General features: G+C 48.6%; 10 non-coding genes and 1 pseudogene across 10 annotated transcripts; all 11 read right to left on the bottom strand.

The window, feature by feature from the left end:
- Positions 1–876: 876 nt before the first annotated feature.
- Positions 877–1067, bottom strand: LOC141188745 (U2 spliceosomal RNA). The gene has a single exon (XR_012262827.1). It is a non-coding gene; the product is annotated as a U2 spliceosomal RNA (small nuclear RNA).
- Positions 1068–2187: 1120 nt separating this feature from the next.
- On the bottom strand, positions 2188–2378 carry LOC141188746 (U2 spliceosomal RNA). The gene has a single exon (XR_012262828.1). It is a non-coding gene; the product is annotated as a U2 spliceosomal RNA (small nuclear RNA).
- A 1120-nt stretch (positions 2379–3498) lies between these two features.
- On the bottom strand, positions 3499–3689 carry LOC141188747 (U2 spliceosomal RNA). The gene has a single exon (XR_012262829.1). It is a non-coding gene; the product is annotated as a U2 spliceosomal RNA (small nuclear RNA).
- A 1121-nt stretch (positions 3690–4810) lies between these two features.
- LOC141188748 (U2 spliceosomal RNA) lies at positions 4811–5001 on the bottom strand. Its single transcript, XR_012262830.1, has one exon. It is a non-coding gene; the product is annotated as a U2 spliceosomal RNA (small nuclear RNA).
- A 1121-nt stretch (positions 5002–6122) lies between these two features.
- LOC141188750 (U2 spliceosomal RNA) lies at positions 6123–6313 on the bottom strand. Its single transcript, XR_012262832.1, has one exon. It is a non-coding gene; the product is annotated as a U2 spliceosomal RNA (small nuclear RNA).
- Positions 6314–7433: 1120 nt separating this feature from the next.
- Positions 7434–7624, bottom strand: LOC141188751 (U2 spliceosomal RNA). Its single transcript, XR_012262833.1, has one exon. It is a non-coding gene; the product is annotated as a U2 spliceosomal RNA (small nuclear RNA).
- A 1120-nt stretch (positions 7625–8744) lies between these two features.
- On the bottom strand, positions 8745–8935 carry LOC141188753 (U2 spliceosomal RNA). Its single transcript, XR_012262834.1, has one exon. It is a non-coding gene; the product is annotated as a U2 spliceosomal RNA (small nuclear RNA).
- A 1118-nt stretch (positions 8936–10053) lies between these two features.
- On the bottom strand, positions 10054–10244 carry LOC141188754 (U2 spliceosomal RNA). Its single transcript, XR_012262835.1, has one exon. It is a non-coding gene; the product is annotated as a U2 spliceosomal RNA (small nuclear RNA).
- A 1126-nt stretch (positions 10245–11370) lies between these two features.
- LOC141188755 (U2 spliceosomal RNA) lies at positions 11371–11561 on the bottom strand. Its single transcript, XR_012262836.1, has one exon. It is a non-coding gene; the product is annotated as a U2 spliceosomal RNA (small nuclear RNA).
- Positions 11562–12681: 1120 nt separating this feature from the next.
- On the bottom strand, positions 12682–12877 carry LOC141185790 (U2 spliceosomal RNA). Its single transcript, XR_012260406.1, has one exon. It is a non-coding gene; the product is annotated as a U2 spliceosomal RNA (small nuclear RNA).
- Positions 12878–19315: 6438 nt separating this feature from the next.
- On the bottom strand, positions 19316–19407 carry LOC141186223 (U2 spliceosomal RNA; annotated as a pseudogene).
- Positions 19408–20227: the final 820 nt, after the last annotated feature.

Consider the following 20227-nt stretch of genomic DNA (forward strand, 5'->3'; position numbering starts at 1 on the left):
GAGAACCAATTAAGGTGGGGGGGGGGTGGAACGAGCAGCTGTCTACCCTTAGCAGGAGGGTTGCTGATTAATTACCTCTCCTGCTGCTGCTGCTGCTGGCTGTCCAGCAGCAGACTGAAGGTGGCTGCTGCTGTGCGCAGGTATATAAAGGCTCAGAGCCTATTATGACACGCGCAGCCAGCGTTCCATTGCCACATTCCGTCTACTGCAGGCGGGATACCTGGATGGCTGAATGTCACTGAGAAGCTCACAGAGACCGCCATAAGCAACAGTTTAAAAGAATGCCACAGACTAATCAACCAAACTTTTTGGGTTGGTTTCTCTTTTATAGTCTGCAGGCATTAAATGAAAGAAGTCAGTGTTCCAGCAGAGGGAGACAACGTTTCAGAAAAGGCATTGTAGCAAACCAAAAAAGAAATTTTAAGCGCAGCAGAGTAACCAGCTCACATACCTGTTAGCTCAGGTGAGTTTAAAAGGCTGCTGTTGATAACAAGGGCATTTGCTAAATAGATGGTGTGTGTGCAACAATATACTGAAAGGTCAATTATATTGTGCAGCTTATCTCACCACCTGTAGTTATTTAGGTGAAAGCTCCAAAATGCTTGCCTAATATGTCTGTTTATCCAAAAGGAAGTATAGAGGGAGAGCTAGATAGATAGCATTGCATTACATTACATTACATGGCAATGCAATGCACAGTTGCTGAAGTTGAACCAAAATGAGCTTGTCATCTGGCTTCTGCAACTTTTAACATGAAAAATCCAATGAGGAGAAGAAAAGCAAAGCCAAAGAGTCCATCCCAAAATCCGACAAACAAGCAAAATGAACAAAAAGCATTGAATTCAATTCTTTCTGATTTTAGAAACTGCATTAAAGAAGGGGTGCACCGGTCCTGGAGATACTGCAATACCAGGTCAATGCGTGGAGTGGACAGAGCAAGCTCTTTTTCCATCTCCCTGTTCTAAAAATCCATTTAATATATGGTCCCCAGATAGGGGACGTATCAGATATTAAACTGATAAGAACAGATACTACACTTGATCTTAGCCAAAAGGCCGAGAAGCGATAACCAGAATTGGTTTCCGACTACGGTGCCACCCAAGGATTCTGAAAAGTCCATTTGTGGAGTTGGCCACCTGGACTCCCGTTAAGAAGACATGCTGTCAACCTCTAGATCCCTCACATGCCTGCACTTTTCGGCTTGCTGCTGCTGCAATCCACGCGTTTTAGATCTGCATAACTCCACCTCTTTTAGCACAGTACCCTCAACCCCCGGCTGTTCCCACCCGCCTCAACACCGTTGGAAGGGAGGAGAACCAATTAAGGTGGGGGGGGGGTGGAACGAGCAGCTGTCTACCCTTAGCAGGAGGGTTGCTGATTAATTACCTCTCCTGCTGCTGCTGCTGCTGGCTGTCCAGCAGCAGACTGAAGGTGGCTGCTGCTGTGCGCAGGTATATAAAGGCTCAGAGCCTATTATGACACGCGCAGCCAGCGTTCCATTGCCACATTCCGTCTACTGCAGGCGGGATACCTGGATGGCTGAATGTCACTGAGAAGCTCACAGAGACCGCCATAAGCAACAGTTTAAAAGAATGCCACAGACTAATCAACCAAACTTTTTGGGTTGGTTTCTCTTTTATAGTCTGCAGGCATTAAATGAAAGAAGTCAGTGTTCCAGCAGAGGGAGACAACGTTTCAGAAAAGGCATTGTAGCAAACCAAAAAAGAAATTTTAAGCGCAGCAGAGTAACCAGCTCACATACCTGTTAGCTCAGGTGAGTTTAAAAGGCTGCTGTTGATAACAAGGGCATTTGCTAAATAGATGGTGTGTGTGCAACAATATACTGAAAGGTCAATTATATTGTGCAGCTTATCTCACCACCTGTAGTTATTTAGGTGAAAGCTCCAAAATGCTTGCCTAATATGTCTGTTTATCCAAAAGGAAGTATAGAGGGAGAGCTAGATAGATAGCATTGCATTACATTACATTACATGGCAATGCAATGCACAGTTGCTGAAGTTGAACCAAAATGAGCTTGTCATCTGGCTTCTGCAACTTTTAACATGAAAAATCCAATGAGGAGAAGAAAAGCAAAGCCAAAGAGTCCATCCCAAAATCCGACAAACAAGCAAAATGAACAAAAAGCATTGAATTCAATTCTTTCTGATTTTAGAAACTGCATTAAAGAAGGGGTGCACCGGTCCTGGAGATACTGCAATACCAGGTCAATGCGTGGAGTGGACAGAGCAAGCTCTTTTTCCATCTCCCTGTTCTAAAAATCCATTTAATATATGGTCCCCAGATAGGGGACGTATCAGATATTAAACTGATAAGAACAGATACTACACTTGATCTTAGCCAAAAGGCCGAGAAGCGATAACCAGAATTGGTTTCCGACTACGGTGCCACCCAAGGATTCTGAAAAGTCCATTTGTGGAGATGGCCACCTGGACTCCCGTTAAGAAGACATGCTGTCAACCTCTAGATCCCTCACATGCCTGCACTTTTCGGCTTGCTGCTGCTGCAATCCACGCGTTTTAGATCTGCATAACTCCACCTCTTTTAGCACAGTACCCTCAACCCCCGGCTGTTCCCACCCGCCTCAACACCGTTGGAAGGGAGGAGAACCAATTAAGGCGGGGGGGGGGTGGAACGAGCAGCTGTCTACCCTTAGCAGGAGGGTTGCTGATTAATTACCTCTCCTGCTGCTGCTGCTGCTGGCTGTCCAGCAGCAGACTGAAGGTGGCTGCTGCTGTGCGCAGGTATATAAAGGCTCAGAGCCTATTATGACACGCGCAGCCAGCGTTCCATTGCCACATTCCGTCTACTGCAGGCGGGATACCTGGATGGCTGAATGTCACTGAGAAGCTCACAGAGACCGCCATAAGCAACAGTTTAAAAGAATGCCACAGACTAATCAACCAAACTTTTTGGGTTGGTTTCTCTTTTATAGTCTGCAGGCATTAAATGAAAGAAGTCAGTGTTCCAGCAGAGGGAGACAACGTTTCAGAAAAGGCATTGTAGCAAACCAAAAAAGAAATTTTAAGCGCAGCAGAGTAACCAGCTCACATACCTGTTAGCTCAGGTGAGTTTAAAAGGCTGCTGTTGATAACAAGGGCATTTGCTAAATAGATGGTGTGTGTGCAACAATATACTGAAAGGTCAATTATATTGTGCAGCTTATCTCACCACCTGTAGTTATTTAGGTGAAAGCTCCAAAATGCTTGCCTAATATGTCTGTTTATCCAAAAGGAAGTATAGAGGGAGAGCTAGATAGATAGCATTGCATTACATTACATTACATGGCAATGCAATGCACAGTTGCTGAAGTTGAACCAAAATGAGCTTGTCATCTGGCTTCTGCAACTTTTAACATGAAAAATCCAATGAGGAGAAGAAAAGCAAAGCCAAAGAGTCCATCCCAAAATCCGACAAACAAGCAAAATGAACAAAAAGCATTGAATTCAATTCTTTCTGATTTTAGAAACTGCATTAAAGAAGGGGTGCACCGGTCCTGGAGATACTGCAATACCAGGTCAATGCGTGGAGTGGACAGAGCAAGCTCTTTTTCCATCTCCCTGTTCTAAAAATCCATTTAATATATGGTCCCCAGATAGGGGACGTATCAGATATTAAACTGATAAGAACAGATACTACACTTGATCTTAGCCAAAAGGCCGAGAAGCGATAACCAGAATTGGTTTCCGACTACGGTGCCACCCAAGGATTCTGAAAAGTCCATTTGTGGAGATGGCCACCTGGACTCCCGTTAAGAAGACATGCTGTCAACCTCTAGATCCCTCACATGCCTGCACTTTTCGGCTTGCTGCTGCTGCAATCCACGCGTTTTAGATCTGCATAACTCCACCTCTTTTAGCACAGTACCCTCAACCCCCGGCTGTTCCCACCCGCCTCAACACCGTTGGAAGGGAGGAGAACCAATTAAGGCGGGGGGGGGGGTGGAACGAGCAGCTGTCTACCCTTAGCAGGAGGGTTGCTGATTAATTACCTCTCCTGCTGCTGCTGCTGCTGGCTGTCCAGCAGCAGACTGAAGGTGGCTGCTGCTGTGCGCAGGTATATAAAGGCTCAGAGCCTATTATGACACGCGCAGCCAGCGTTCCTTTGCCACATTCCGTCTACTGCAGGCGGGATACCTGGATGGCTGAATGTCACTGAGAAGCTCACAGAGACCGCCATAAGCAACAGTTTAAAAGAATGCCACAGACTAATCAACCAAACTTTTTGGGTTGGTTTCTCTTTTATAGTCTGCAGGCATTAAATGAAAGAAGTCAGTGTTCCAGCAGAGGGAGACAACGTTTCAGAAAAGGCATTGTAGCAAACCAAAAAAGAAATTTTAAGCGCAGCAGAGTAACCAGCTCACATACCTGTTAGCTCAGGTGAGTTTAAAAGGCTGCTGTTGATAACAAGGGCATTTGCTAAATAGATGGTGTGTGTGCAACAATATACTGAAAGGTCAATTATATTGTGCAGCTTATCTCACCACCTGTAGTTATTTAGGTGAAAGCTCCAAAATGCTTGCCTAATATGTCTGTTTATCCAAAAGGAAGTATAGAGGGAGAGCTAGATAGATAGCATTGCATTACATTACATTACATGGCAATGCAATGCACAGTTGCTGAAGTTGAACCAAAATGAGCTTGTCATCTGGCTTCTGCAACTTTTAACATGAAAAATCCAATGAGGAGAAGAAAATCAAAGCCAAAGAGTCCATCCCAAAATCCGACAAACAAGCAAAATGAACAAAAAGCATTGAATTCAATTCTTTCTGATTTTAGAAACTGCATTAAAGAAGGGGTGCACCGGTCCTGGAGATACTGCAATACCAGGTCAATGCGTGGAGTGGACAGAGCAAGCTCTTTTTCCATCTCCCTGTTCTAAAAATCCATTTAATATATGGTCCCCAGATAGGGGACGTATCAGATATTAAACTGATAAGAACAGATACTACACTTGATCTTAGCCAAAAGGCCGAGAAGCGATAACCAGAATTGGTTTCCGACTACGGTGCCACCCAAGGATTCTGAAAAGTCCATTTGTGGAGATGGCCACCTGGACTCCCGTTAAGAAGACATGCTGTCAACCTCTAGATCCCTCACATGCCTGCACTTTTCGGCTTGCTGCTGCTGCAATCCACGCGTTTTAGATCTGCATAACTCCACCTCTTTTAGCACAGTACCCTCAACCCCCGGCTGTTCCCACCCGCCTCAACACCGTTGGAAGGGAGGAGAACCAATTAAGGCGGGGGGGGGGGGTGGAACGAGCAGCTGTCTACCCTTAGCAGGAGGGTTGCTGATTAATTACCTCTCCTGCTGCTGCTGCTGCTGGCTGTCCAGCAGCAGACTGAAGGTGGCTGCTGCTGTGCGCAGGTATATAAAGGCTCAGAGCCTATTATGACACGCGCAGCCAGCGTTCCATTGCCACATTCCGTCTACTGCAGGCGGGATACCTGGATGGCTGAATGTCACTGAGAAGCTCACAGAGACCGCCATAAGCAACAGTTTAAAAGAATGCCACAGACTAATCAACCAAACTTTTTGGGTTGGTTTCTCTTTTATAGTCTGCAGGCATTAAATGAAAGAAGTCAGTGTTCCAGCAGAGGGAGACAACGTTTCAGAAAAGGCATTGTAGCAAACCAAAAAAGAAATTTTAAGCGCAGCAGAGTAACCAGCTCACATACCTGTTAGCTCAGGTGAGTTTAAAAGGCTGCTGTTGATAACAAGGGCATTTGCTAAATAGATGGTGTGTGTGCAACAATATACTGAAAGGTCAATTATATTGTGCAGCTTATCTCACCACCTGTAGTTATTTAGGTGAAAGCTCCAAAATGCTTGCCTAATATGTCTGTTTATCCAAAAGGAAGTATAGAGGGAGAGCTAGATAGATAGCATTGCATTACATTACATTACATGGCAATGCAATGCACAGTTGCTGAAGTTGAACCAAAATGAGCTTGTCATCTGGCTTCTGCAACTTTTAACATGAAAAATCCAATGAGGAGAAGAAAAGCAAAGCCAAAGAGTCCATCCCAAAATCCGACAACAAGCAAAATGAACAAAAAGCATTGAATTCAATTCTTTCTGATTTTAGAAACTGCATTAAAGAAGGGGTGCACCGGTCCTGGAGATACTGCAATACCAGGTCAATGCGTGGAGTGGACAGAGCAAGCTCTTTTTCCATCTCCCTGTTCTAAAAATCCATTTAATATATGGTCCCCAGATAGGGGACGTATCAGATATTAAACTGATAAGAACAGATACTACACTTGATCTTAGCCAAAAGGCCGAGAAGCGATAACCAGAATTGGTTTCCGACTACGGTGCCACCCAAGGATTCTGAAAAGTCCATTTGTGGAGATGGCCACCTGGACTCCCGTTAAGAAGACATGCTGTCAACCTCTAGATCCCTCACATGCCTGCACTTTTCGGCTTGCTGCTGCTGCAATCCACGCGTTTTAGATCTGCATAACTCCACCTCTTTTAGCACAGTACCCTCAACCCCCGGCTGTTCCCACCCGCCTCAACACCGTTGGAAGGGAGGAGAACCAATTAAGGCGGGGGGGGGGGTGGAACGAGCAGCTGTCTACCCTTAGCAGGAGGGTTGCTGATTAATTACCTCTCCTGCTGCTGCTGCTGCTGGCTGTCCAGCAGCAGACTGAAGGTGGCTGCTGCTGTGCGCAGGTATATAAAGGCTCAGAGCCTATTATGACACGCGCAGCCAGCGTTCCATTGCCACATTCCGTCTACTGCAGGCGGGATACCTGGATGGCTGAATGTCACTGAGAAGCTCACAGAGACCGCCATAAGCAACAGTTTAAAAGAATGCCACAGACTAATCAACCAAACTTTCTGGGTTGGTTTCTCTTTTATAGTCTGCAGGCATTAAATGAAAGAAGTCAGTGTTCCAGCAGAGGGAGACAACGTTTCAGAAAAGGCATTGTAGCAAACCAAAAAAGAAATTTTAAGCGCAGCAGAGTAACCAGCTCACATACCTGTTAGCTCAGGTGAGTTTAAAAGGCTGCTGTTGATAACAAGGGCATTTGCTAAATAGATGGTGTGTGTGCAACAATATACTGAAAGGTCAATTATATTGTGCAGCTTATCTCACCAACTGTAGTTATTTAGGTGAAAGCTCCAAAATGCTTGCCTAATATGTCTGTTTATCCAAAAGGAAGTATAGAGGGAGAGCTAGATAGATAGCATTGCATTACATTACATTACATGGCAATGCAATGCACAGTTGCTGAAGTTGAACCAAAATGAGCTTGTCATCTGGCTTCTGCAACTTTTAACATGAAAAATCCAATGAGGAGAAGAAAAGCAAAGCCAAAGAGTCCATCCCAAAATCCGACAACAAGCAAAATGAACAAAAAGCATTGAATTCAATTCTTTCTGATTTTAGAAACTGCATTAAAGAAGGGGTGCACCGGTCCTGGAGATACTGCAATACCAGGTCAATGCGTGGAGTGGACAGAGCAAGCTCTTTTTCCATCTCCCTGTTCTAAAAATCCATTTAATATATGGTCCCCAGATAGGGGACGTATCAGATATTAAACTGATAAGAACAGATACTACACTTGATCTTAGCCAAAAGGCCGAGAAGCGATAACCAGAATTGGTTTCCGACTACGGTGCCACCCAAGGATTCTGAAAAGTCCATTTGTGGAGATGGCCACCTGGACTCCCGTTAAGAAGACATGCTGTCAACCTCTAGATCCCTCACATGCCTGCACTTTTCGGCTTGCTGCTGCTGCAATCCACGCGTTTTAGATCTGCATAACTCCACCTCTTTTAGCACAGTACCCTCAACCCCCGGCTGTTCCCACCCGCCTCAACACCGTTGGAAGGGAGGAGAACCAATTAAGGCGGGGGGGGGGTGGAACGAGCAGCTGTCTACCCTTAGCAGGAGGGTTGCTGATTAATTACCTCTCCTGCTGCTGCTGCTGCTGGCTGTCCAGCAGCAGACTGAAGGTGGCTGCTGCTGTGCGCAGGTATATAAAGGCTCAGAGCCTATTATGACACGCGCAGCCAGCGTTCCATTGCCACATTCCGTCTACTGCAGGCGGGATACCTGGATGGCTGAATGTCACTGAGAAGCTCACAGAGACCGCCATAAGCAACAGTTTAAAAGAATGCCACAGACTAATCAACCAAACTTTTTGGGTTGGTTTCTCTTTTATAGTCTGCAGGCATTAAATGAAAGAAGTCAGTGTTCCAGCAGAGGGAGACAACGTTTCAGAAAAGGCATTGTAGCAAACCAAAAAAGAAATTTTAAGCGCAGCAGAGTAACCAGCTCACATACCTGTTAGCTCAGGTGAGTTTAAAAGGCTGCTGTTGATAACAAGGGCATTTGCTAAATAGATGGTGTGTGTGCAACAATATACTGAAAGGTCAATTATATTGTGCAGCTTATCTCACCACCTGTAGTTATTTAGGTGAAAGCTCCAAAATGCTTGCCTAATATGTCTGTTTATCCAAAAGGAAGTATAGAGGGAGAGCTAGATAGATAGCATTGCATTACATTACATTACATGGCAATGCAATGCACAGTTGCTGAAGTTGAACCAAAATGAGCTTGTCATCTGGCTTCTGCAACTTTTAACATGAAAAATCCAATGAGGAGAAGAAAAGCAAAGCCAAAGAGTCCATCCCAAAATCCGACAAACAAGCAAAATGAACAAAAAGCATTGAATTCAATTCTTTCTGATTTTAGAAACTGCATTAAAGAAGGGGTGCACCGGTCCTGGAGATACTGCAATACCAGGTCAATGCGTGGAGTGGACAGAGCAAGCTCTTTTTCCATCTCCCTGTTCTAAAAATCCATTTAATATATGGTCCCCAGATAGGGGACGTATCAGATATTAAACTGATAAGAACAGATACTACACTTGATCTTAGCCAAAAGGCCGAGAAGCGATAACCAGGATTGGTTTCCGACTACGGTGCCACCCAAGGATTCTGAAAAGTCCATTTGTGGAGATGGCCACCTGGACTCCCGTTAAGAAGACATGCTGTCAACCTCTAGATCCCTCACATGCCTGCACTTTTCGGCTTGCTGCTGCTGCAATCCACGCGTTTTAGATCTGCATAACTCCACCTCTTTTAGCACAGTACCCTCAACCCCCGGCTGTTCCCACCCGCCTCAACACCGTTGGAAGGGAGGAGAACCAATTAAGGCGGGGGGGGGGGTGGAACGAGCAGCTGTCTACCCTTAGCAGGAGGATTGCTGATTAATTACCTCTCCTGCTGCTGCTGCTCGCTGTCCAGCAGCAGACTGAAGGTGGCTGCTGCTGTGCGCAGGTATATAAAGGCTCAGAGCCTATTATGACACGCGCAGCCAGCGTTCCATTGCCACATTCCGTCTACTGCAGGCGGGATACCTGGATGGCTGAATGTCACTGAGAAGCTCACAGAGACCGCCATAAGCAACAGTTTAAAAGAATGCCACAGACTAATCAACCAAACTTTTTGGGTTGGTTTCTCTTTTATAGTCTGCAGGCATTAAATGAAAGAAGTCAGTGTTCCAGCAGAGGGAGACAACGTTTCAGAAAAGGCATTGTAGCAAACCAAAAAAGAAATTTTAAGCGCAGCAGAGTAACCAGCTCACATACCTGTTAGCTCAGGTGAGTTTAAAAGGCTGCTGTTGATAACAAGGGCATTTGCTAAATAGATGGTGTGTGTGCAACAATATACTGAAAGGTCAATTATATTGTGCAGCTTATCTCACCACCTGTAGTTATTTAGGTGAAAGCTCCAAAATGCTTGCCTAATATGTCTGTTTATCCAAAAGGAAGTATAGAGGGAGAGCTAGATAGATAGCATTGCATTACATTACATTACATGGCAATGCAATGCACAGTTGCTGAAGTTGAACCAAAATGAGCTTGTCATCTGGCTTCTGCAACTTTTAACATGAAAAATCCAATGAGGAGAAGAAAAGCAAAGCCAAAGAGTCCATCCCAAAATCCGACAAACAAGCAAAATGAACAAAAAGCATTGAATTCAATTCTTTCTGATTTTAGAAACTGCATTAAAGAAGGGGTGCACCGGTCCTGGAGATACTGCAATACCAGGTCAATGCGTGGAGTGGACAGAGCAAGCTCTTTTTCCATCTCCCTGTTCTAAAAATCCATTTAATATATGGTCCCCAGATAGGGGACGTATCAGATATTAAACTGATAAGAACAGATACTACACTTGATCTTAGCCAAAAGGCCGAGAAGCGATAACCAGAATTGGTTTCCGACTACGGTGCCACCCAAGGATTCTGAAAAGTCCATTTGTGGAGATGGCCACCTGGACTCCTGTTAAGAAGACATGCTGTCAACCTCTAGATCCCTCACATGCCTGCACTTTTCGGCTTGCTGCTGCTGCAATCCACGCGTTTTAGATCTGCATAACTCCACCTCTTTTAGCACAGTACCCTCAACCCCCGGCTGTTCCCACCCGCCTCAACACCGTTGGAAGGGAGGAGAACCAATTAAGGCGGGGGGGGGGGGGGGGTGGAACGAGCAGCTGTCTACCCTTAGCAGGAGGGTTGCTGATTAATTACCTCTCCTGCTGCTGCTGCTGCTGGCTGTCCAGCAGCAGACTGAAGGTGGCTGCTGCTGTGCGCAGGTATATAAAGGCTCAGAGCCTATTATGACACGCGCAGCCAGCGTTCCATTGCCACATTCCGTCTACTGCAGGCGGGATACCTGGATGGCTGAATGTCACTGAGAAGCTCACAGAGACCGCCATAAGCAACAGTTTAAAAGAATGCCACAGACTAATCAACCAAACTTTTTGGGTTGGTTTCTCTTTTATAGTCTGCAGGCATTAAATGAAAGAAGTCAGTGTTCCAGCAGAGGGAGACAACGTTTCAGAAAAGGCATTGTAGCAAACCAAAAGAGAAATTTTAAGCGCAGCAGAGTAACCAGCTCACATACCTGTTAGCTCAGGTGAGTTTAAAAGGCTGCTGTTGATAACAAGGGCATTTGCTAAATAGATGGTGTGTGTGCAACAATATACTGAAAGGTCAATTATATTGTGCAGCTTATCTCACCACCTGTAGTTATTTAGGTGAAAGCTCCAAAATGCTTGCCTAATATGTCTGTTTATCCAAAAGGAAGTATAGAGGGAGAGCTAGATAGATAGCATTGCATTACATTACATTACATGGCAATGCAATGCACAGTTGCTGAAGTTGAACCAAAATGAGCTTGTCATCTGGCTTCTGCAACTTTTAACATGAAAAATCCAATGAGGAGAAGAAAAGCAAAGCCAAAGAGTCCATCCCAAAATCCGACAAACAAGCAAAATGAACAAAAAGCATTGAATTCAATTCTTTCTGATTTTAGAAACTGCATTAAAGAAGGGGTGCACCGGTCCTGGAGATACTGCAATACCAGGTCAATGCGTGGAGTGGACAGAGCAAGCTCTTTTTCCATCTCCCTGTTCTAAAAATCCATTTAATATATGGTCCCCAGATAGGGGACGTATCAGATATTAAACTGATAAGAACAGATACTACACTTGATCTTAGCCAAAAGGCCGAGAAGCGATAACCAGAATTGGTTTCCGACTACGGTGCCACCCAAGGATTCTGAAAAGTCCATTTGTGGAGATGGCCACCTGGACTCCCGTTAAGAAGACATGCTGTCAACCTCTAGATCCCTCACATGCCTGCACTTTTCGGCTTGCTGCTGCTGCAATCCACGCGTTTTAGATCTGCATAACTCCACCTCTTTTAGCACAGTACCCTCAACCCCCGGCTGTTCCCACCCGCCTCAACACCGTTGGAAGGGAGGAGAACCAATTAAGGCGGGGGGGGGGTGGAACGAGCAGCTGTCTACCCTTAGCAGGAGGGTTGCTGATTAATTACCTCTCCTGCTGCTGCTGCTGCTGGCTGTCCAGCAGCAGACTGAAGGTGGCTGCTGCTGTGCGCAGGTATATAAAGGCTCAGAGCCTATTATGACACGCGCAGCCAGCGTTCCATTGCCACATTCCGTCTACTGCAGGCGGGATACCTGGATGGCTGAATGTCACTGAGAAGCTCACAGAGACCGCCATAAGCAACAGTTTAAAAGAATGCCACAGACTAATCAACCAAACTTTTTGGGTTGGTTTCTCTTTTATAGTCTGCAGGCATTAAATGAAAGAAGTCAGTGTTCCAGCAGAGGGAGACAACGTTTCAGAAAAGGCATTGTAGCAAACCAAAAAAGAAATTTTAAGCGCAGCAGAGTAACCAGCTCACATACCTGTTAGCTCAGGTGAGTTTAAAAGGCTGCTGTTGATAACAAGGGCATTTGCTAAATAGATGGTGTGTGTGCAACAATATACTGAAAGGTCAATTATATTGTGCAGCTTATCTCACCACCTGTAGTTATTTAGGTGAAAGCTCCAAAATGCTTGCCTAATATGTCTGTTTATCCAAAAGGAAGTATAGAGGGAGAGCTAGATAGATAGCATTGCATTACATTACATTACATGGCAATGCAATGCACAGTTGCTGAAGTTGAACCAAAATGAGCTTGTCATCTGGCTTCTGCAACTTTTAACATGAAAAATCCAATGAGGAGAAGAAAAGCAAAGCCAAAGAGTCCATCCCAAAATCCGACAAACAAGCAAAATGAACAAAAAGCATTGAATTCAATTCTTTCTGATTTTAGAAACTGCATTAAAGAAGGGGTGCACCGGTCCTGGAGATACTGCAATACCAGGTCAATGCGTGGAGTGGACAGAGCAAGCTCTTTTTCCATCTCCCTGTTCTAAAACTCCATTTAATATATGGTCCCCAGATAGGGGACGTATCAGATATTAAACTGATAAGAACAGATTTTTTTTTGATTGAATATATCTTTTATTAGCACAAAAAATAAGTTAACAGACAGTGTACAGTGCCGCAGCCCAGTACACACAGAATTCTACATCATATTTACATAGCATGAGGATCCGACGCACTAACTAGACACATCACACCCCTATGCTACACAAAACACTCAATCTGAAAGAAAAAGCATGTCAATCAATACAGTACGACGAACCGTGATAAGGGATGGGGATTGGGAAAAAGGGGATGGGGAGGGGAAAATCACAGGCCCGAAGCTTTATTGAAAGACAAGACACATAAGGGGAGAGGGGAAGGAGGGGTTTAGTCCTCATCCTCGTCCTCCGGACCGTCCACGATGGAATAGTCTCTGAGCAGGCTGTGGATCAGCCTGCGGCAGTCCTGGATGGACATCCTCTCCCTCCTCAAGATGAGCCGGTTCCTGGCGACCCAAACGGCATCCTTGAAGCAGTTCATAAGGCGCCAAGCCTCCTGGATGGCTCCGACGGTATGAACCCCAGGGAAGAGTCCGTAAAGCACAGAATGGTGCGATAGGCTCGCCCTGGGGACAGAGTTCCTCAGGTCGTCCTCAAGGGCAGTCAACAGGCGCTGTGCAAATCGGCAGTCCCAAAAAGTGTGCAAAGATGTTTCCTCCACGAAGGGGCACCTTGGGCAGTACCGGGTCTTGCACAGGTTCCGGGCATGCATGAATGACCGGACGGGCAGTCCGCCCTGAATCGCCATCCACGACAAGTCCTTGTGCCCGTTGGTCAGCCTGTCAGACGACACATTTGTCCACACAGTCTCCAGCGTGTCCTGGTGAAGTCCTGTGATGTTCTCCAAGTCATCCTTGGCTCTGATGAGCTTGTGGATAGTTTTGGGCTTCCACAAGTCGGGCTTGAGTCCCTCCAGTTGATGTTCCCCCACAAATCGAACGACGTCTCCGTAGAACCATGGCGTCGTCCAGTTGTAGGGGAAGGAGCTGTCCCACTTGTCCCAGCCGAGTCGCCTCCAAAGAGGAAGCAGGAAGAAGCGAGACATGGACCTGCCCGCGGAGCCATTCTTGACTTGCAAAGTCCGGCGGACACAATCACACACAAAAGAGGATCGCAGGAGGGTGGGGATATCTGGAACGCCCTTCCCACCCTTGCAAGGCTCCTTGTACATGACGGCCCGCCTGACTCTGTCCATCTTTGATCCCCAGACAAAGTGAAACACTGTCCTGGTAATGGCCCTGCACACAGTGACGTGTGGGGGCCAGGCCTGCGCCGTGTACTGCAAGACGGGCAGGACCTCATTACGCAGGACGAGTGCCTTACCCTCACAAGTGAGGTGTCTGAGGCTCCAGAGTCCGATCCGTTGCTTCACCTTGGCCAAGCGTTCTTGCCAGGACTTGAGGGCCGCTCCTTCCTTCCCGAACCAGACTCCCAGCACCTTGAGGAAATCCGGTTGAATGTTGAAGGGGAAGGGGGCAGAGGAGGCCGGCTGCCAATCCCCGAAGAGCATGGCTTCCGACTTCCTGCAGTTGACTTTGGCCCCTGAAGCCCGGCCGAACCTCTCACACGTCTGGACGAGGGCGTCGACTGAACCACGATCAGCGCAGAAGACGGTGACGTCGTCCATGTAGAGCGAGCACTTGACCTCGTGTCGTCCCGGACCCGGTGCGGTGATCCCTCTGATCTCTCCATTCTGCCGGATAGCCTCTGCGAAGAGTTCTATAACACAAACAAAAAGAAGAGGTGATAGAGGGCAGCCTTGTCTGACCCCAGAGAGGACAGGGAAGGGGTCAGTCTTCCAGCCGTTCACCAACACCGAGCTGTGGATATCAAAATACATCAGACGGACATACGAACAAAACATGTTACCCAAACCTAACCGGTGCAGAGCTCGGCCCATGAACTCGTGGGAAACCCGGTCGAAGGCCTTCTCCTGATCCAAGGAGACCAGGGCCGCGTGTGCGCGGCGGACCTTGATGTACTCGACCGTGTCCCGCACGAGAGCGAGGCTGTCTGCGATGCGACATCCAGGGATGCCGCAGGTCTGGTCCGGGTGGATGATCCGTCCGATGACCGTCTTAAGTCGTGTCGCCATCGTCTTGGCCAGGATCTTGTAGTCCACGTTGAGCAGAGTGATGGGACGCCAATTCCTCAGGTCGCACCTCTCTCCCTTCCGCTTGTACAGGATCGTGACCATTCCTTCCCTCAAAGATTGGAGGCATTCTACCCTCCACCACCATCTCCTCGTACAGGTCCAACAGGTCCGGACAGATGAGGTCTCCCAGCGCTACATAGAGCTCCGCTGGAAGACCATCACTGCCCGGGGTCCTGCCGGTCCTAAAGGATTTAGCGGCAGAGAGCAATTCGCCCACCATCAGAGGTTTGTCCAAGGCTGTCGTGCCTGCAGGATCAAGATGGTTAGTGATACCTGACAGGAACTTATCAGCAGCGTCGGGGTCGGTAGTCTTGTGGGAGTAGAGTTCGCTGTAGAAGTCGCTGACGACCCTCATCACGTCCTCCTTCCCACGTCGCATGTTTCCGCTCTCGTCTCGCAGCTCGTTCAGGGGCGTGTGACCGGCATGAAGTTTCCTGAAAAAGAATGAGTTACATTTCTCACCCTTCTCCAGATTCTCCACTTTGGAACGGAAGACGATTCGCTTGGACTCCTCCTCAAAGTGCCTTTTCAGGCTCTTCTTAGTCTCCTCCAGCTCCTCCCTCACGTCCCAGCCGCAGTGAAGAAGGTCCTGCAGCGACCGCAGCTCGCGCTGCAGCCCTCTGAAGTCCCTCCTCTTCTCACACGCCTGTTGTCGACCCTTGGCCTGAAAGAAACAGCGAAACTCAAGTTTAACATATTCCCACCAATCAGAGACTGTTTGGAAGCTACCCTTGTAGGACTGCCACATTGCGTAGGCTGCTCTCAGCTCCTCCACGACTTCATCCTGAGCCAGCAGAGCACAATTCAGCTTCCAGGAGCCGGGGCCGGACGGAAAACCGTCACCGAGGACACCTTGTAAGTGAATGGCTCTGTGGTCAGAGAAGAAGCAGGGGACCATCGAGTGCCTACTCTGCCTGACTGCTCGAGAGGTGAACACAAAGTCAATCCTGGAGCGGAGTGAGCCATCGGGTCGGCTCCACGAATAGTTCGTGGAGCCTCTCCCCATGGAGCCCACCACGTCCTGAAGAGTGGCCTCGGTTACCATCTCGATGAGCAGCTTGGACGTGATGTCCAACTTGGCAGATGTGCCAGAACTACGACCATCCTCCTCGATGGGGCAGTTGAAATCCCCGGCCATCACTAAGGTCCTGGTGGTGGCAAGCTGAAGCCGCAGGGTCTGGAAAAGCTCCAAACGCTCATTCTTCAGTGGGGACGCATACACGTTGATGAACCTGACAGGTTCTCCTGCCCAGTTGCCATCTACAACAAGAGCCCTGCCACAGATGAGCTCCTGGACGGACTCAAGGGTGAATGCGCCCCCTCTGATCAGAATTGCGACCCCCGCAGACTTGCAGTCACCCCCACCAGACCAGTAGGATGGACCGTGGGACCACTCCCTGGCCAGGTGTTTGAAGGACCTAGAGGAGGGAAGGGAACATTCCTGCAACATATAAACATCACACAACTGGGAAGTAAGGAAGGCATAAATAGTCTGACGTCTGAACTTGTCCTTGATGCTCCTGACATTAATGGAAAATAAGTTAATATTAGCCATCATGTAGGGAAAAAAGAAAAAGTTAGCGCAGGCAATACACCTTAGTTACCACTCCGGTCGGGTGGTCCCTCGTCGGTGTTGACTGCTGGTGACGGGATCACCAGCAGGCCCTCTTCCTCCATCTGGTCAAGCAGCGCGGCCTCGATCTCGGCGACCACCAGTTCCTCCTCTTCTGGCTCGGCCACCAGGGTCTCAACCATGTGCTCCATCTCTTCTGGCTCAGGGAGGGTATCCTCCTTTTCGCCTACGAAATCCAGAATCTTCTTTTTGGAGGATTCAGTAGCAGGGCTGTCTTCCACCTTCCTCTTTCCCCGGGTTGGAACTGGGGAGACAAGAAGGGGAAAATCCTCCTCGGAATAGATAGCGGCGGGTGGAGGAAAGGTTAATTCCACCGCTACCATGGTCTGGGGAGGGAGAGTGGCTGCCGGGGCAGGGGAAAGGACACCTGCTGAGGAGTAGGGGAAGGAGGAAGAGGAAGTGGAATCCTCAGCAGGGGTGGCCGGGGTGGGGGGGGATTGGACGGGGGTGGCAGGGGGAGGGATCGAGAGAGGGGTGACAGAACTCTTACCCTCCTTTGACTTTTTCTTCTGCTTCGGAGCTGCTGGGACCGTCGCTGGGGCTTTGGCCACCGACTCCTTGACCGCTTTGGCCTTGGTCGTCTCGGCCTTGGCCGCTGGGGCCTTGGTCGTCGCGTCCTTGACCTTCACAGGCCTGGTCGTCGGGGCCTTGTCCTCCGGAGCTGGGGTCGTCGCAACCACCGATGCCCAGGATCTCTCACGCTTGGGGCAATCCTTGTACAGATGAGCCGCCAGCCCACACAGGTTGCAGGACGTCTTCTTCGGGCAGTCCTTCGAGCTGTGTCCCGTCACTCGACAAATCCTGCAGGCATCCTCCTTGCAGTCCTTCATCTCGTGGCCGTTCTTGCCGCATCTCCTGCAGTTCCGCGGCATGTCCGGGTAATAGATGAGGCCGTAGGAGTTGCCCAGGGAGAATGTCGGGGGCAGGTGCCGAAGTCCGTCTGAGTACGCCAGGTCCCTGTGAAGTCTAACGGTCACCGACCACTTACCTGTCCAGAAGCCGAGTCCATTCAGGATGTGAGAGGGTTCCTTCACAACCAAACAGAAGCGTCTCAGGAAGGTACAGATGTCTTGGCCTGGGGTGTGCGGGTTGCGCATGGAGACCGTGATCCTCCTTTCGTCCCTCTGGATAGGGCAGCTACCTGTAAAGGCAGAGAAAGAATTATCCGGTCCTTTTGCGCTTACCATTTCCCAGAACCTCCTGCAGGTGTTCACAGTGGCGAAGGTGACGAAGAAGATCCCCGTCAAGAAGGTCTGGATGCTGAGGGTGTCCGACCTGGAGAAGCCTCGATCCAGCAGCATCTTCTGGCAGAACACGTCCGAGGACATGTCCGGCACCCTCCCATCCACTTCCTTCAGCTTCAGGGCCACCGTCTGCCGCATCCATGGCTCCAGGGCTGGAGCTTCGTGGCGGGGCTTCTGGGGTCCCTTCTGCTGGCCAGTCGTGGAGGCAGAGTCCTTGGGGTCAGAATCGGCTCCTGGCTGGGCCCTCCTGGCTGTCCCCTGCTCCAGGCTCTTCTTTTCGGCCTTCCTCGCAGCGCTTGCCATGGCTTTCCTCCTGCAGTTACTTCTTGGAGCTGGATCTGGAACTCTTCCCGGAATGGGGGGAGCTATGCAGATTCTTCTCCCGTCGTGTTCTGGACAAATTCCCCGAAAGGTCTTTGTCTCGATGATTTTCTTCCTCGAAGATTCCACAGGACAGCCCGATTCTTCTCCGAGTCTTCGTCTTCTTCTGGATTCTTTAGAGCTTCTTCCTCCCACCGATATCCGCCTTCCTTCTCCGATGTCAGCTGGGCTCCGAAGCTCTTCTCCTTCCGAGTTCGATCGCTCTCGTCAAGTGTAGATCATAGCTCTTGTGTTCTTAAAAGAACAGATTTTTTTTTTTTTTTTTTTTTTTTTTATCGAAAGCCCGAATTCGTGTACAAAACCCGAGTGCGCTTAAAAAAGTGACAAGTGCCACAAAAAAAGTGCACTAGGATGCTGGTCTTCTTGAAACCCTCTCCAAAAGGAGAAGGGTACCCCAAACCATTCCCCGTCCCTCCGAGCCAAATGGCCACAGCGAGGAACAGGGACAAAAAGCCACCTCCAGCTGAAGCCAGAGGCGACCCAATCTTACCCCCAGCACCTGCCCGAGTTCTCACCCGAGCAAGGCACTGGGAGCCAAAGACTGTGCTCCCCTCCCGGAAGAGGGGAGCCAACAACGCTCTCCTCCCGAAAGAGGAGAGCCAGGGGGTTCAGGGGGGAGCGGAACCTGATGGCCACACACTCCCCCCCTAGACCTGCCAAGAGAGGAACCCGTAAGGGAACCGCATCCCGACAAAATCCTAGTAGGACGTGACACACGTGAATAAGTGGACACACAGTGACAAAGAAATTAAATAAATAGTGAAGGTTTCACAGTACAATACTGCCCGGACCTTCGACCGGGAATTGAAAAATTCCCCATCCTAAGGCCAGAAGGCCCGGAATAAGGGTGTGTGCGAAGAAAGAAAATTTGAAGTGCTTGTGCAAATGTGCCATAAACTCAAGTGGGGTTCCCAATCCCAGTGAGTTAAGGCACCCCAGGGTCACCACTCCTGGGGCACTTCACACTTCGGGCTTTCGATCTTCCCCGGCCCAATGGCGTCGATCCTGGGGGGCCATGCTTTCCACCAGATGACTATATTAGCCACCTGGCGTACTAACAAGCGCCTAAACCCCAGTGTGCATAATGTATCAATCTACTAGGGCGGCCAACATCCAAAACCGCCTTTTCGAAAGATACTACACTTGATCTTAGCCAAAAGGCCGAGAAGCGATAACCAGAATTGGTTTCCGACTACGGTGCCACCCAAGGATTCTGAAAAGTCCATTTGTGGAGATGGCCACCTGGACTCCCGTTAAGAAGACATGCTGTCAACCTCTAGATCCCTCACATGCCTGCACTTTTCGGCTTGCTGCTGCTGCAATCCACGCGTTTTAGATCTGCATAACTCCACCTCTTTTAGCACAGTACCCTCAACCCCCGGCTGTTCCCACCCGCCTCAACACCGTTGGAAGGGAGGAGAACCAATTATGGCGGGGGGGGGTGGAACGAGCAGCTGTCTACCCTTAGCAGGAGGGTTGCTGATTAATTACCTCTCCTGCTGCTGCTGCTGCTGGCTGTCCAGCAGCAGACTGAAGGTGGCTGCTGCTGTGCGCAGGTATATAAATGCTCAGAGCCTATTATGACACGCGCAGCCAGCGTTCCATTGCCACATTCCGTCTACTGCAGGCGGGATACCTGGATGGCTGAATGTCACTGAGAAGCTCACAGAGACCGCCATAAGCAACAGTTTAAAAGAATGCCACAGACTAATCAACCAAACTTTTTGGGTTGGTTTCTCTTTTATAGTCTGCAGGCATTAAATGAAAGAAGTCAGTGTTCCAGCAGAGGGAGACAACGTTTCAGAAAAGGCATTGTAGCAAACCAAAAAAGAAATTTTAAGCGCAGCAGAGTAACCAGCTCACATACCTGTTAGCTCAGGTGAGTTTAAAAGGCTGCTGTTGATAACAAGGGCATTTGCTAAATAGATGGTGTGTGTGCAACAATATACTGAAAGGTCAATTATATTGTGCAGCTTATCTCACCACCTGTAGT

The sequence above is a fragment of the Phyllobates terribilis genome, unplaced genomic scaffold (genome assembly GCF_046119375.1).
Source record: "Phyllobates terribilis strain yellow unplaced genomic scaffold, ASM4611937v1 Scaffold_40__1_contigs__length_11209783, whole genome shotgun sequence".
Taxonomy (NCBI): domain Eukaryota; kingdom Metazoa; phylum Chordata; class Amphibia; order Anura; family Dendrobatidae; genus Phyllobates; species Phyllobates terribilis.